This window comes from Dreissena polymorpha, chromosome 1 (assembly GCF_020536995.1).
Source record: "Dreissena polymorpha isolate Duluth1 chromosome 1, UMN_Dpol_1.0, whole genome shotgun sequence".
Lineage (NCBI taxonomy): Eukaryota > Metazoa > Mollusca > Bivalvia > Myida > Dreissenidae > Dreissena > Dreissena polymorpha.
Window position 1 is genome coordinate 20,991,866 of NC_068355.1, and position 13,321 is coordinate 21,005,186.

Sequence of the window (13,321 nt, forward strand, 5' to 3'; positions counted from 1 at the left end):
AACAAACATATTACCAACATTACAACAAATGCTAATAAATCTCTTGGTTTCATCCGCAGGAATATTCAAACTAAAAATGAAAACATCAGAGAAGTAGCCTTTAGTTAGATCCCAGCTAGAATACGCATCCTCTGTCTGGAGCCCACATTCCAAATATAATATCGACAAGGTAGAAAAAGTACAGCGCAGAGCATTCCGCTGGGTGAAAAACAACTACTCATCCTACAGCAGTGTCACCAGTATGCAGACTGAGCTTGGCTGACAGAATTTAATCGACCGACGTGACATCTACCGACTGACCATGTTTTATAAGATTGTGTACGGCCTGGTAGCCATCTGGCCGCCGTCATATCTTGAGAGGCCCACGATGATGACTTGTCATATGCACCCACTCTCATTTAGACAAGTCCACACATCAGCCAACTACTTTAAATATTCCTTTTTTCCTTACACCGTAGTGCTTTAATTGGAACAGCATTCCTGCCTCAGTTGTACAGCAGTCAGACCTAAGCGCTGCCTTACCCTACTCTACTCCTCAATCGTCCCTGAATGCACAAAACAGTGTTTTTAAAAACTTTTAACCTATAAATATGTTTCCTCTTGGTTAACTTTATCACACTTTTTCTTCACCTCACTTTCATGCTTTGAAGTCTCCCTTTCAATGCTTTTAAACCACTTTTATCTGGTACTGACACGTGCACCTGCCAGTAATACTCGCTAGGGGAGTATTTAAAGATAGAAGATAGATAGATCATTCATTCCTCGGTCAGCAGCTGGAGCGTGCGCGTCGCGACCGAGGCGAGAGTCGCCCGCAGAAGATTTTCTCACCTGTACATATAGAGGGGAACTTCTGCGGGTGGCTCTGCTAATCCAGCTGAGTTCGTCACCCTCGAGCCGGACTTCTTCCACACTGCTGGGATTGCTGTCTTCTCCAAGATGCAGCGGACTTGTCACCCGCTGTTTATCGTCGAGAGGTCACTGGCCCGGCTCTACCAGAGGTCCCGTCTGTAGGGGGACGAAACAGTGGGACAGCGAGACCACCAGTGTGGGAGACATACGGGGCGGTCCATCGGCTGCTCCTCCCGGGGGGGGGGCCTCGGAGCAGCCCCAAGAACATCGAGGGGGTGGCCCTATAGAGAGACCTCGGGACGGCGGTACTCAGTACGCTAAACGTGCTGGGGAAACCGTCTCGGGGATGAAGACGACGGCCGGTGACTTCGAGCGTGGCCATAAAGGCAGAGCGGCGAGCTGCAGACCCTTGGGAGCTGCGTCCAGACAGAATTTTGTCTTTGAGATTGTCTTTAGTCTACCGGTGCACATTAAGGTCTCATTGGCCACCGTGCACTGGTCTATTTGGATCTAAATTATTTCTTTGGCGAATACCCGGGAAGCCGGGGTAAATTTGACCTACTTTGGCTCTAAATTAATCTTTTTATCCTGAAAGGTCACAGGGGCAGGCCGGACTACAATAACCTCGTGAAGAGGCCAGTAGGACCTGTAAATAAACTCTGAAACAAAAAAAAAGATAATTCATTCCTCTGTCAGCAGCTGGATCGTACGCGTCGCGACCGAGGCGAGAGTCGCCCGCAGAAGATTTTCTCACCTGTACATATTTCCTTATAGAGGGGAACTTCTGCGGGTGGCTCTGTTAATCCAGCAGATTACCCTCACCCTCGAGCCGGACGTCTTCCACACTGCAGGGATTGCTGTCTTCTCCAAGATGCAGCGGACGTGTCACCCGCTGTTTATCGTCGAGGGCTCGCTGAACCGGACCTGCCAGAGGTCCCGTCTGTAGAGGGACGGGAACAGTGGGACAGCGAGGCACCCGTGTAGAGGACATACGGGGCGGACCTGGGGCTGCTTGTCGCGGGGGCTTGAAGCATGTCCCATGAACATCGAGGGGGTGACCTTATTGAGGGACCCCGGGACAGCGGTTCTCAGTACGCTCAACGCACTGGGGAAACTGTCTCGAGGATTAAGACGACGGCTGGTGACAACGAGAGTGGCCAGAAAGGCAGAGCTGTGTGCTGCAGTCCCTTGGCGGAGCTGCGTTCAGACATTAATTTGTCTTGAGATTGTCTATCTGCCAGTGCACATTAAGGTCTCATTGGCCACCGTGCACTGGTCTATTTTGGATCTAAATTATATCTTTGGCGAATACGCGGGTAGCCGGGGTAAATTTGACCTACTTTGGCGCAAAATTAATCTTTCTCCCCTGCAAGATCACAGGGGCAGGTCCAGCTAAAATGACTCCGTGAAGGGGCGCGCATGGAACTGAAAATAAACTCTGAACAACAACAGATAATTCATTCCGTTACTCTCCAGCATCGATAAATAGAGAGTAGCGGAATGGGTCGAACGTGGGTATCCGCCGATGAAAAATGTTCAATGATGAAAAGGTAGTAAGTTAACACTTTATTAGTGCAATGTTGCCTCTCTAACCGATACTTATTTTAGGTCATAGTACACTAAATAGTTTCCCTATATAATTCAATGTAAAAGCGACAACTTTGAGCGAAAATAAATGCAACATTTTGCACATAGAGACCCCCATAACCATACCTTTTCTTAAAGGCCATTCTAAGCGGAATCGATTTATGCAATAAAAAGGATATGTCATGTACAATGCAAGAAAGAACTTGACACAAATCAAAATCGACTGTTTTTGCAACTTTTTTTTTCGGCCGTTTCTTAGTGGAATGTAACCTTTTCTAGTGAAATGGTTTACTATAGTCTTCACGTGTATCATATTTCAGGGATTCAGTAGTGAACACCTATTCATTCCCTACCATTATCTCCGCAAGATAACACCCGAATAATGGTAAAACGTGTAAAACATGCCTTCCTGTCAACTATGATATTTTTTTAGAGAGTACAGCCCTTCATGAAGCGATCATTTAGTGTATTGTAACCTTTATTTAAATCAAGAACCCGTTAATGTTTCGTAATATAGTTATATGCATACTTTGAGGTGACATGAGAATTATCACGTAGGCATATCCGTGTTCCATGATAGAAAACTGGGTGTAAATAGAGAATATACGGTAAGTGTTTTTGTACGCCCATTTATCCGACGAGAAAAGTATCTCAGCTATACTCATAATACTGTAAGTATTCAATTAATATCATAACAATTTAACATGCAAACAACAACAACTGTCAACTGTCTGATTAAATTGACATCGTAGAAATTTCTAATCAGTCTTTTGAACAATATCAATAGGTACCAATTTATGCATTTTGTATCGACAACACTCTTAAGGTAACTAAAAATCTACAAATATTTCGCTAAATATTTCGTATTATAAAGTTAACCAATAAAATCAGTGTTCTTTATAGCAATAGCCAAAATTTCAACGCCAGATGCAGTAGACTGTAAGATAACAAAGATTTAACTAGATACAAAATGCTGGTTATTCAGTGCTTTCACAGGCCATTTTACAGTTTCTCCGGGACGCTTGAAAGTTGAAATCAGAGTCCTTGGGGAGCTTGAAATTTTCGGGTGTTACCCTTTATGTACCAGTCCCTTTATGTACCAGTCCCTTTATGTACCACTTTGAGACTTTATGTACCACCTATATATTGTGTAGGTGTTGTCCATTCATTCATAGTAGTATGAATGGGCATTAATTACCTGTGCAAATACAAGTGTTGATTGAGTTAAATTTGAGTTAAACAAATATTGTCTACTATAACATTGCAATTCATTGTACTGAATCATTTATTTCTTGCTATCAGAAAAGTTTAAAAAAAAATGAAAGATGTTAAATAAAGCTGAGTAACTTAGTAACTCAGTTCTTACTAAGTAATATATTGCATAATTAAATGTTGTATCTATTTTGTTATTGCAATGCATAATTTAATGTTAAGAACCAAAAAAAAGATAAATAAAACTGAGTAACTTAGTAACTCAGTTCTTACTTAGTAAAATATTGCTTAATTATGTGTTACATCTATTTTGTTATTGCAATTCATAATGTAATGTTAAGAAACAAAAATTTCAATCTAAATTTGAATCTAAACTGTAGCAAATTAAAAAATAGAATTATAATTGGAAATTGTTCACAGAAGTAGTTATTTCTAATATTTCTAATTTTGTTTCAATTGTAAAGAACCAAAAATTTGATTCTTAAAATATCATGTTAAAATTTAAAAATAGAATTGAAATTTTGTTCACATTCATAAATTGTTTTATTTCCAATAGCAAAAATAAAATGATAAAACTAAAATGAAATGAACCTTATGCAATGGTTACAGTATCTCTAATGAAGACAAATGACACTGTCTGGTGGTCAACAGCTCTACATTCCTCACCTATGCCAGGTGTGAAATGTCATGTTTGTTGAGTAAACATCCCAAACCAAATGGGTCCTTCTTCAGAAGTGACACATTCCTCAAATAATTAGACCAATTAACAACAACATTTATACTTTTATTCTTTTATTTAATTTTACATAACAATAACATAGTCCAACACATAATCGCATAATACTTTTTCTAAATCAAATCATAAATTGTTATTGTATTCTGTTAATACATAAAAGTAGCACATGAAAAGCCAAACACATTTATCATCCACAAAATTGATAATGGAATACTTTTATTTGATTATTGGCAAACAGTACAAATGAAAATATACATAAAAATAGCACATGAAAAGCAAAGAGCATTAATCATTCAAATCATTAGTTTTTTTTCATTTATTGGTAAACAGTACAAATACAAGCATACATTGTAGTACAAAAAATAACAAATGAAAAGTTCATAAAATAAGGGGGTTTATTTTATTTTTTCTTTAAACAACAGTACAAATACAAACATACATCATAGCACATGGGAAGCAAAGAACATTTTATTATATTTTACAAACATACATCATAGCACATGGGAAGTAAAGAACATTTTCCAACTCCAATATACATAGTACATGTCACACTTCTTTTCTCTTCATCTTTACTCTTCATCCTCATCCTCGCCGTGGTCTTCAATGTTGGCCGGAATGGGTCCTGATCCAACCAGGTGGCTCGACTCCCTCAGCAGCCTCGAGGTGGTGTACTCATCCTCGTTCTCATCTGTCCCAGATTTCGTAGAGCTTGTCATGGAGCTTCTTGTACTGCATGGTCTGCTGGTTCGTCGGCAGCGGTTTCTGCTGGTTCGTCGGCAGCGGGTTCATCTGCAGCCGTATGGTCAATTCCGGCAGCAGGATGTTCCCGACACTGGTCGCAAGATCAGGGAAGTTCAAGCTCCTGCCTCACCATCCGGCGATACTGTCTGAGGGTAATACCTGAAAAGGAAAATAAAAATGAATACATTTAATGTTCAACTATTAAATTAAATTACTCTTATAATCATAGAATAATCAGTAAGCACTGTGACAAAATGAAAAAAATTGTTATAATGACATTGTAATAATTAATAAAAAGTATGTTTTTTCCCTTTTTTTGGGCTAAAAAATGCTTTTATTTCATACAGGATTATATACTAATTGAACTTAACTTACCAGTGTTGCATCTCCTGTGCTGCCATCTCTCACAAATATCACACGAAATAGCTTCATCATCATCAATGACATTGGTACCACAATCAATACAAGAATAAATAATGTCTGCCATAATGTTGGTATGGTTTAACATATTGAATATCACCAGCATATATACACACTTTAACAATTGAGCAACAACACTTACCTTAATTACTTGAAACCTGTGAAAACTTTCTTTTTATCCTCTCTTTGATTTTTTAATTGAAAATGAACGTGATAATTTTATAATTACATAGGTACCTAATAACTTTATTTATACCACAAATAGACATCCTTTGATGACACCACCAGTTATATTTTTTGTAAACATGATTAAAGCAGGAATTTTTTTGATTTTTCACAGTTTGAAAATTAAGGTCATTCTCTAAACATGATTAAAAAAGGAAATAATTTTATTTTTTACAGTTTAGTTAGACTTAGTCAGGATAAGATAGTGACAAATGGATTTTTATAATATTCTTTAATTTCAGGTAAGAATATGAATCATTTATTACTACTGGGGCTAATAAATTATACTAAGACAGTCACTGACACACAAGCTGGCATAAAATATAATATATGGCAATATATTAGTCTAAATTCATAAATAATATGTTACAAAATACATTTCATTATTACCACACCTTCATATTAAACCATATACTATTTATCTCTATATATTATATATATGGTACATAAAGGGTCAGATAGTGGTACATAAAGGGGTGGTACATAAGGGGACTGGTACATAAAGGGTGACATCCGAAATTTTCTGATCAGTGTGTTTTTTCATTGACTTCAACTAGGCATTCTTAAGATCAAAGTGATTTCGACTTCTCCCTTAAATTGTTAGAGCTGATTTATGATCCTCTGTCAATTGCCTAAAGACTGATCATCATTGTAACGGAAAATCCATATTGGCCGATTATAGCACACGCTTTGAATGAGCGACAACACTCTTACTCAGTCATACCTGTACCTGCAGTAAGATCATGCAGACAACCAGTGACTTAATTTTCATAAGTGTGTGATTTTATGGCAGTTTGTTGGCTTTGTAATTTAACACACTCATCGGTCCCTATGGTGTTCACCTCCACGATGAAATCTCGGCCACTTACAGGCTTGGCGAAAATGGAAAAGATCTGCCGGTCATACAGACAGGCATTTCAGAAAATGTGCTGGTCCGGAGGAAATTTAGCTGGACCGAAAAAAACAACAACACAACTATTGACATTAACATTAACCCTTTATTTTAGCTCAATAAGCCACTGCCAGCACTTTATCCTTATAAGATAACAGTTTTTCGGTGTTAATCAATTCGTCTTGATAGTCTGGACAATATTCTTCAATTTCCATATCTTCTTCAGTGTCACACAGTTTATCAATCTCCTTTTCGAAGTAAGAGATTATAACAACGTAAACTAAAGTAAGAAGAAGTATCGAATATACAATTGCGGTTAACGGACACTAACTTGTACAATGTAAAACGATAACATTTTTGGAGACCTATGACGAGTACATGTTATAAAGATATCACTAGAACATTGTTTATATTTAATAAACAACCTTTTTAAAGCCATGCTTCATGAAGAAATTCATATTATTATTTTTTTTAATTACTCGAAAAATATGTAAAAGCTATCAAGATCTTTTTTTTTAGAACGCAGTTGACGAATTTGCGACTGAGTTTGAAGTAGGTGTTGTGTAACCAGTTGGATTTGCTAATTGTACGTAACAAACTTATTGCAAACATCAAAACAATGAGCGATTCCATTTTTATGATGTAGTAAGGGGTTTGCTCTTAGAATTTTCAACTTTGAAAAAAACATTATTTGTTTGCATTCATATCACATTTTGTCGGTCGCCAGGACCCACATTCTTGTTAAACCTGCCGACCAAATGGAAATTGTTGGTCAGGACCGGCGAACCGGCATTTTCTTCAAGCCTGCACTTACTTAAAAGACTGATGATGGCAACATGGTAAAATCTTTGTGGATCATATTGTGCATTTCATGCATAATATGGTCAAAACATTTATTCGACACGTGATGTGCTTTAACAAATTGTAGAATAAATTACACTCAACTGTAAATGTTTTGTTTGATTCTGAAATGAGCATTAATAGATTTGTAATCCGAAACACTTTAGAATATTTAAATGCTTACCCAACATTAACAAACTCTAGCTTCAAATAAACAGTGCTTTATCCTTTCTCTCAATAAAAAGGGCCTGAACATTATGCAGACATGTAGAACATCGCATGGAAAGTGTGGGCATATTTTGTGTTGTATAAAAACACGATCATCACGTCAGGCGATTTACGCGTGTTCAGTGGAAAAAAACGCCCCAATTGGACATTTTTTCATCACATCTTTATATAGTAACACATGCCAAAATTAATGTTGTACTGAAGAAAAATGGCCAATGTTTGTGTTTCATTGTTGATTTGAAACATATTTTGCTAATTGAAAGAAAATGATAAAGGATAATTTTGTTTCAGACTGAACAAAGATGTCTCGGCCACACATCCCTATTGCCAGCGAAAAGGGTCGCTTTGATATGCTGAAATATGGTAAGAATCGACCGAAGGAAAAAACTGGTTATTAGATTGGTGAATGTCGGCTGGCTGGCGGGTAGGCGGGCGGAACATGCTTATCCGGGCCATAACTTTGTCGTTCATTTTAAGATTTTAAAATCATTTGGCACATTTGTTCACCATCATTAGACGGTGTGTTGCGGAAAGAATTACGTGGATATCTCCAAGGTCAAGGTCACACTTTGAGTTCAAAGGTTAAAAATGTGTATAAATGAGCTTGTCTGGGCCATAACTATGTCATTCATTTTGAGATTTTAAATCATATGGCACATTTGTTCACCATCATTAGAATTCACAAGAATTATGTCAATATCTCCAAGGTCAAGGTCGCCAGGACTAAAAATATATTTATTTTGAAACAAAGGGGGTTAATTATAAACAATCAGTTACGTTTGAGTTGTCCCCCTTTATCATACTTTTTTTTTGAAAACCTGTTTTTGTGACAATTTTGTTCCTTGTTTAACTTTTATCTTGGCATGACTAAAGCAGGTCATTTTACATTAATTTATTTTGAAAATGTTCATAATTCATAAATAAATCATATTTGGCATTCGGACAGATACTGTTTTACGCAACACACATAAATAACTGTTAGGATACAGATCACTGAAAATTGTATGTTAATTTACTTTTACGTTGTTTTTCTTGCAGTACCATACATTGGAGGGGCAGCAGCGTTATTACGGTTCATTCAGTTCAAACGGCGAAAAGGATTTCACGATACCAACAGCTTTCTTCTCACTAGTCGTGTCTTCATCCAAGGTACCATGGTAGTGTCCATCTTAGGTATCGGCATTTACCAGGGGGAAAAAATGCAGAAAGAAAAGGACATGAGAAAGCAAGAAGAAAAAGATAAAAAAAGACTGGCAAGATTAGAAAGACTTAAAGAAAAAGAAGCAGAAACCTTGGGAAAACCAGTGTTATGAGTGTTGATTGTGTAGAAACTGTTTAACATTTATTAAAGTATTTAATTAATTTAAGAGAGTGAATTTATTTCAAGTTGTTGAGTTGTCTTATGCGCTATAACAGATAAATTGACAAAACTGGTAACCCATTAACAAAACAGATGAGATTGTTACTCTGATAACATGCAAGTTCACATGAATTTCATCGGATATGGCTGTGTAAGAAAAAAAGCAACCATATTTGAAAAAACAAACTCACAAACAAAAATAATATAAGCCAATTAGTTGGTATTGTGATATTTTATTTTACATTTATATAATTGATTTTAATGATTCTTTTTTGTTTGAACACTGGGGCAGCTGGTGCTATTGTTTTAAAGATAACTGTTACTCCAATATAGCGCGGTCAATGGGGTCCAAGCTGCGAAACAGCGTTATAAGGGATCCACGTTATAGGTTTTGAGCTCATTTACTGCAGGGCGCTATAAAAAAACAGGTATAGAATAGCCTATAATATAGGTCATGTATATTGCCATGCTGTGTTGACGCAAATACATGCATATAAACCGAATCGTATCGATAACAGTATACATACCGCTTTTCTTATGTGCACATTTATCCAATAATCCAATAAAATTGCAACATCACTTAAAAAATAATAATCTTGAACATTAATGACGATATATGTTTAAGAAATTCGTAAACACAACCGTACACATATATGCCATTTTCAGAAGTGTTAAGAGTACTGTGCATTATGGGGCAGAGCTTTCATTGGTCGAGCGACATTAAATTTTGATTGAATGCAATACGACTCATGTACAAAAAATTGTTTTATTGCGTCATACTTTCTGATACCGCGCGAAAATGAAAGTGAAACTCTGTTAATAATTACCGGTACACTGCGTTCGCATGTAAATAAATCGTCTGCATTATTTGATTTCTTATACACGAACTGAAAGATTAAATGACATAATACTAGAATGATAATGAAATGACAGAAAAAGTTTTTTTATACAGTAGGCAGTATATTTCACAGCCGCTCATTTAATATAGTCAAACTGCAACCATATCAAAGTAAGAATGTTTAAATCGTTTTGAATTACTTTAATTGTATAACTATCCCGCTTGCAATAAACTTATGGAAATTATCGCACTGAACCGCTCTGATGAGGAATACATGTAATAAACAATGACACGCGAGTTTTTCACACCTTTATTGACATTACACATTGTGACAACAGATTAACACCAATAAGCTGTCGGTGTTGTTTAACCTCGAGGCGATTATAATCGGTTCAACGGATGGTTGAATAAAGCAATCAACATGTGATTGCCGCCATCTTTGAATTGTCTGAAAATACATGAAGTTGCATCATACGGATTTGAATCAGAAATCAAATGGAAGGTTGGAGAAAAAATGGGATCCAAGCACCCTCAGCGTTATATTGGATTCAGCGTTATAACGAAGCGCGTTATATTGGAGTTACATTGTTATTATTATCATTAATATATATTTGTATGCATGCATCATTGAATTCAATTGTAATTAGATTAAATGGTCATGGGGTTCGCATAGTTGATATTGGAAAGTGTACTTTCAATTTTACATTTTGATGTATTTATCTTTCAAATGTGTAGGCAAAGGAATTTCATTGTTATTTCTGTTTACCGTAGGTTTCCACGTATAGCGCGCTCCCGTGTATAGCGCGCAGGCTGTTTTTTAAATGCAAAAATGGAGACAAAATATTTAAAGACAATAAAACCACCAGATCGGACTGAAAATGGCCGCCATTTTACTATTGCACAATCCAATAATCTGGGGCATTGGAATGCTTAATTAAGCATTCAAAATAGGAAGCGTCATTATGATTCGGAGCAAGGGTTGCATAGCAAAATACTTTTTTGACAATTTTGTAATTTTCTAGCCAAAGATTAACAGTCCACATGCATTTCGTGAAAAACGTGAGAAAATAAGAATAAGTGTACATCGTGTCATTTTTCCTCGGGGAAAGCATGGGCATTACCTGTAAATTTGAATGTCGCATGGGAGACAGGGATACAGTTGTTGAGATACACCTCTGATGAACGTTCAATATTTAGACACACAAAATGCAATTGCATATCTTCACGTTCTCAAGTGTCAATTAGTGTCTAAAATGTCAATTAGCATCTTAACAATTCGTGGCACATTTTACTCAATAACATCTGCCAATTACAAAGAGCAAAACGACCCGCTTTCACACCTACCGTTACCCGCAAAAAAGACCTTGTTCGCACATACCCTTGCCTGCTCTCCGGAATGTCGACAACAATCCCCATCGGAATTCATCAATAAAGAAGTGTAAAAACACAAACAAAGAAATGTCTGCAAGTTTATTCAAACAAATTATTTTTTGACCAAAACTTCTTCTACCACGTTCATATCTACCAGTAGCGACTTTTTGTTGTTTCAACAATGGCCCCTCAGTCTGTACGATTATAGGGTGGCAGTTTTCTGGAAAAAAACATGGCGGCCATTTTGATTATTTACGATTACACAACATATTTTTTACCAATTTAGCAGCCAGGATAGCGTTGTATCAATGTATAGCGCGCACCAGCGTTTTAATTTGAATTTTGGAGGTTAAACACTGCGCGCTATACGTGGAAACCTACGATATTAGCACATTAGCTTAGAAAGCATAATTGAAAATTATAATACCCGTTTCATGCAAAAATGGGTCTTATGCTATTTGCATCCAGCGTAAATCCAGAATAGCTTGGGCTACGCTGCGGGCTTTAACTCTTTCCCAGTTATAAGCGAAGTTAAAATGGCTATGTGCAAACAGCATAAAACCAGAACAGCCTGCGAGTTACTCACTTTCACTTTATACACTATTATACTCTGTATTAAAGAAGTAATAACAACAGTTGGAAAGTCAGATATGACTTATTTTCTTAATATGAAAAATATTAGTGTTGGCTTGTACTACACCAAAGTTCTTAGAGCCTTAAAGTTGTCAATGGAATGCTTTTGATATTGTCGTGATGTTTTTTTTAATATTTGAATGTTTAACATATTCATATGTTTGTGATGGGATTTGCACACACAATCACGGTTTGATCAGCTTGTTGGTTCTGTGCTCTATTTAGATGAACTGACTTTCAACCAACCTATCAAGTTTAATTACTCCTTTTAACTCAAATTGAATTGTGTGTGTGTGTGCACACCACAATGATGACATTATCAACATTATATTCTTGAGAATAAATTAAGAAATAATGACTTCAGCTTCATTTAGGAGAAACAAAAGCTTAAAATGTTTCGCCATTATAATTTTTGTTTGTTAATACTACATTTTAGAAAGAGAGACACAGTTACTTAATATGGAAATGTGTGTTTGAGTTTTTAAATGGACATTAGTTTTGGCTTGTGTTTAGAACATAAAGATGTACATAGCCCTGTTGTTTTTTACCTTGTAAAGCAGTATTGATCTTGGTATGTATGCTGTTGATAGTAATTGTGTTACATATTCAAGCTGAAGAAGTATGTCTTTCTAAAAAATAAAATTGAAAATGAGAGAGGTATTGTTGTGTAAAAAATGACAGTTTATAATATACATGCATGTATTGTATGAACAGTATTGGGTCAGGATCCCTTTATAAATAGCCTTCATTTAGTTTAAACCTATGTATTTTAGCTCGATTGCATCGAGTGCCTCAGGCTTTTAGAAACGCTCTGTGAGTCCGTTTCCTGGGCCAATAACCATCACTTGGTGTCTTTGGGTAAGATCTAGAGAACTCTCCCAGAGTGGGAATCGAACCCGTGACCTCCCGATTGCTAGGCTGACACCTTATCCATTATGCCACTGTGAACTTCATTTCATTATGCAGTTGTTAAGAATCTGTAAAAAAGAAGATGACTAGTCGTAAACAGCCTTCAACAGTAAAATTATTCTGTTTAGACAAATTACCACCACAATAGGCCATGAAGATGATTATATTGATGACAGAGCTTGAGATATGTGTTTATTTACATATGTGTATGTTGTGATTGAATACGGGGCCAATTGTTAAGATTGGCATGCCTTTAGTAACCATTACCCATTTCATCAACCAAGAATGGTTGCATTAAAAAACTATTGGTTTATACACTATTAGCTCTGTAGAGGATTTTTGATGTGTTAGTCTTGTACCATGGTATAAGTTCGGTTTTCCATAATCTATTTTATTTTGGAATTAGTCTTTTATTTGGCTAAAACAAATCCTAGGGTTCTGAAATGTTTACGAATTGTGTGAAAAATAGTTTGATGGTAA

The 13,321-nt window shown here is 36.5% G+C and overlaps 1 long non-coding RNA gene across 1 annotated transcript; it reads left to right on the forward strand.

Moving 5' to 3' along the window:
• The first annotated feature begins 2,893 nt into the window (after positions 1-2,893).
• On the forward strand, positions 2,894-12,586 carry LOC127873945 (uncharacterized). The gene is made up of 3 exons (XR_008046450.1): positions 2,894-3,044; positions 8,022-8,093; positions 8,769-12,586. It is a non-coding gene; the product is annotated as an uncharacterized LOC127873945 (long non-coding RNA).
• The last annotated feature ends 735 nt before the right edge of the window (positions 12,587-13,321 follow it).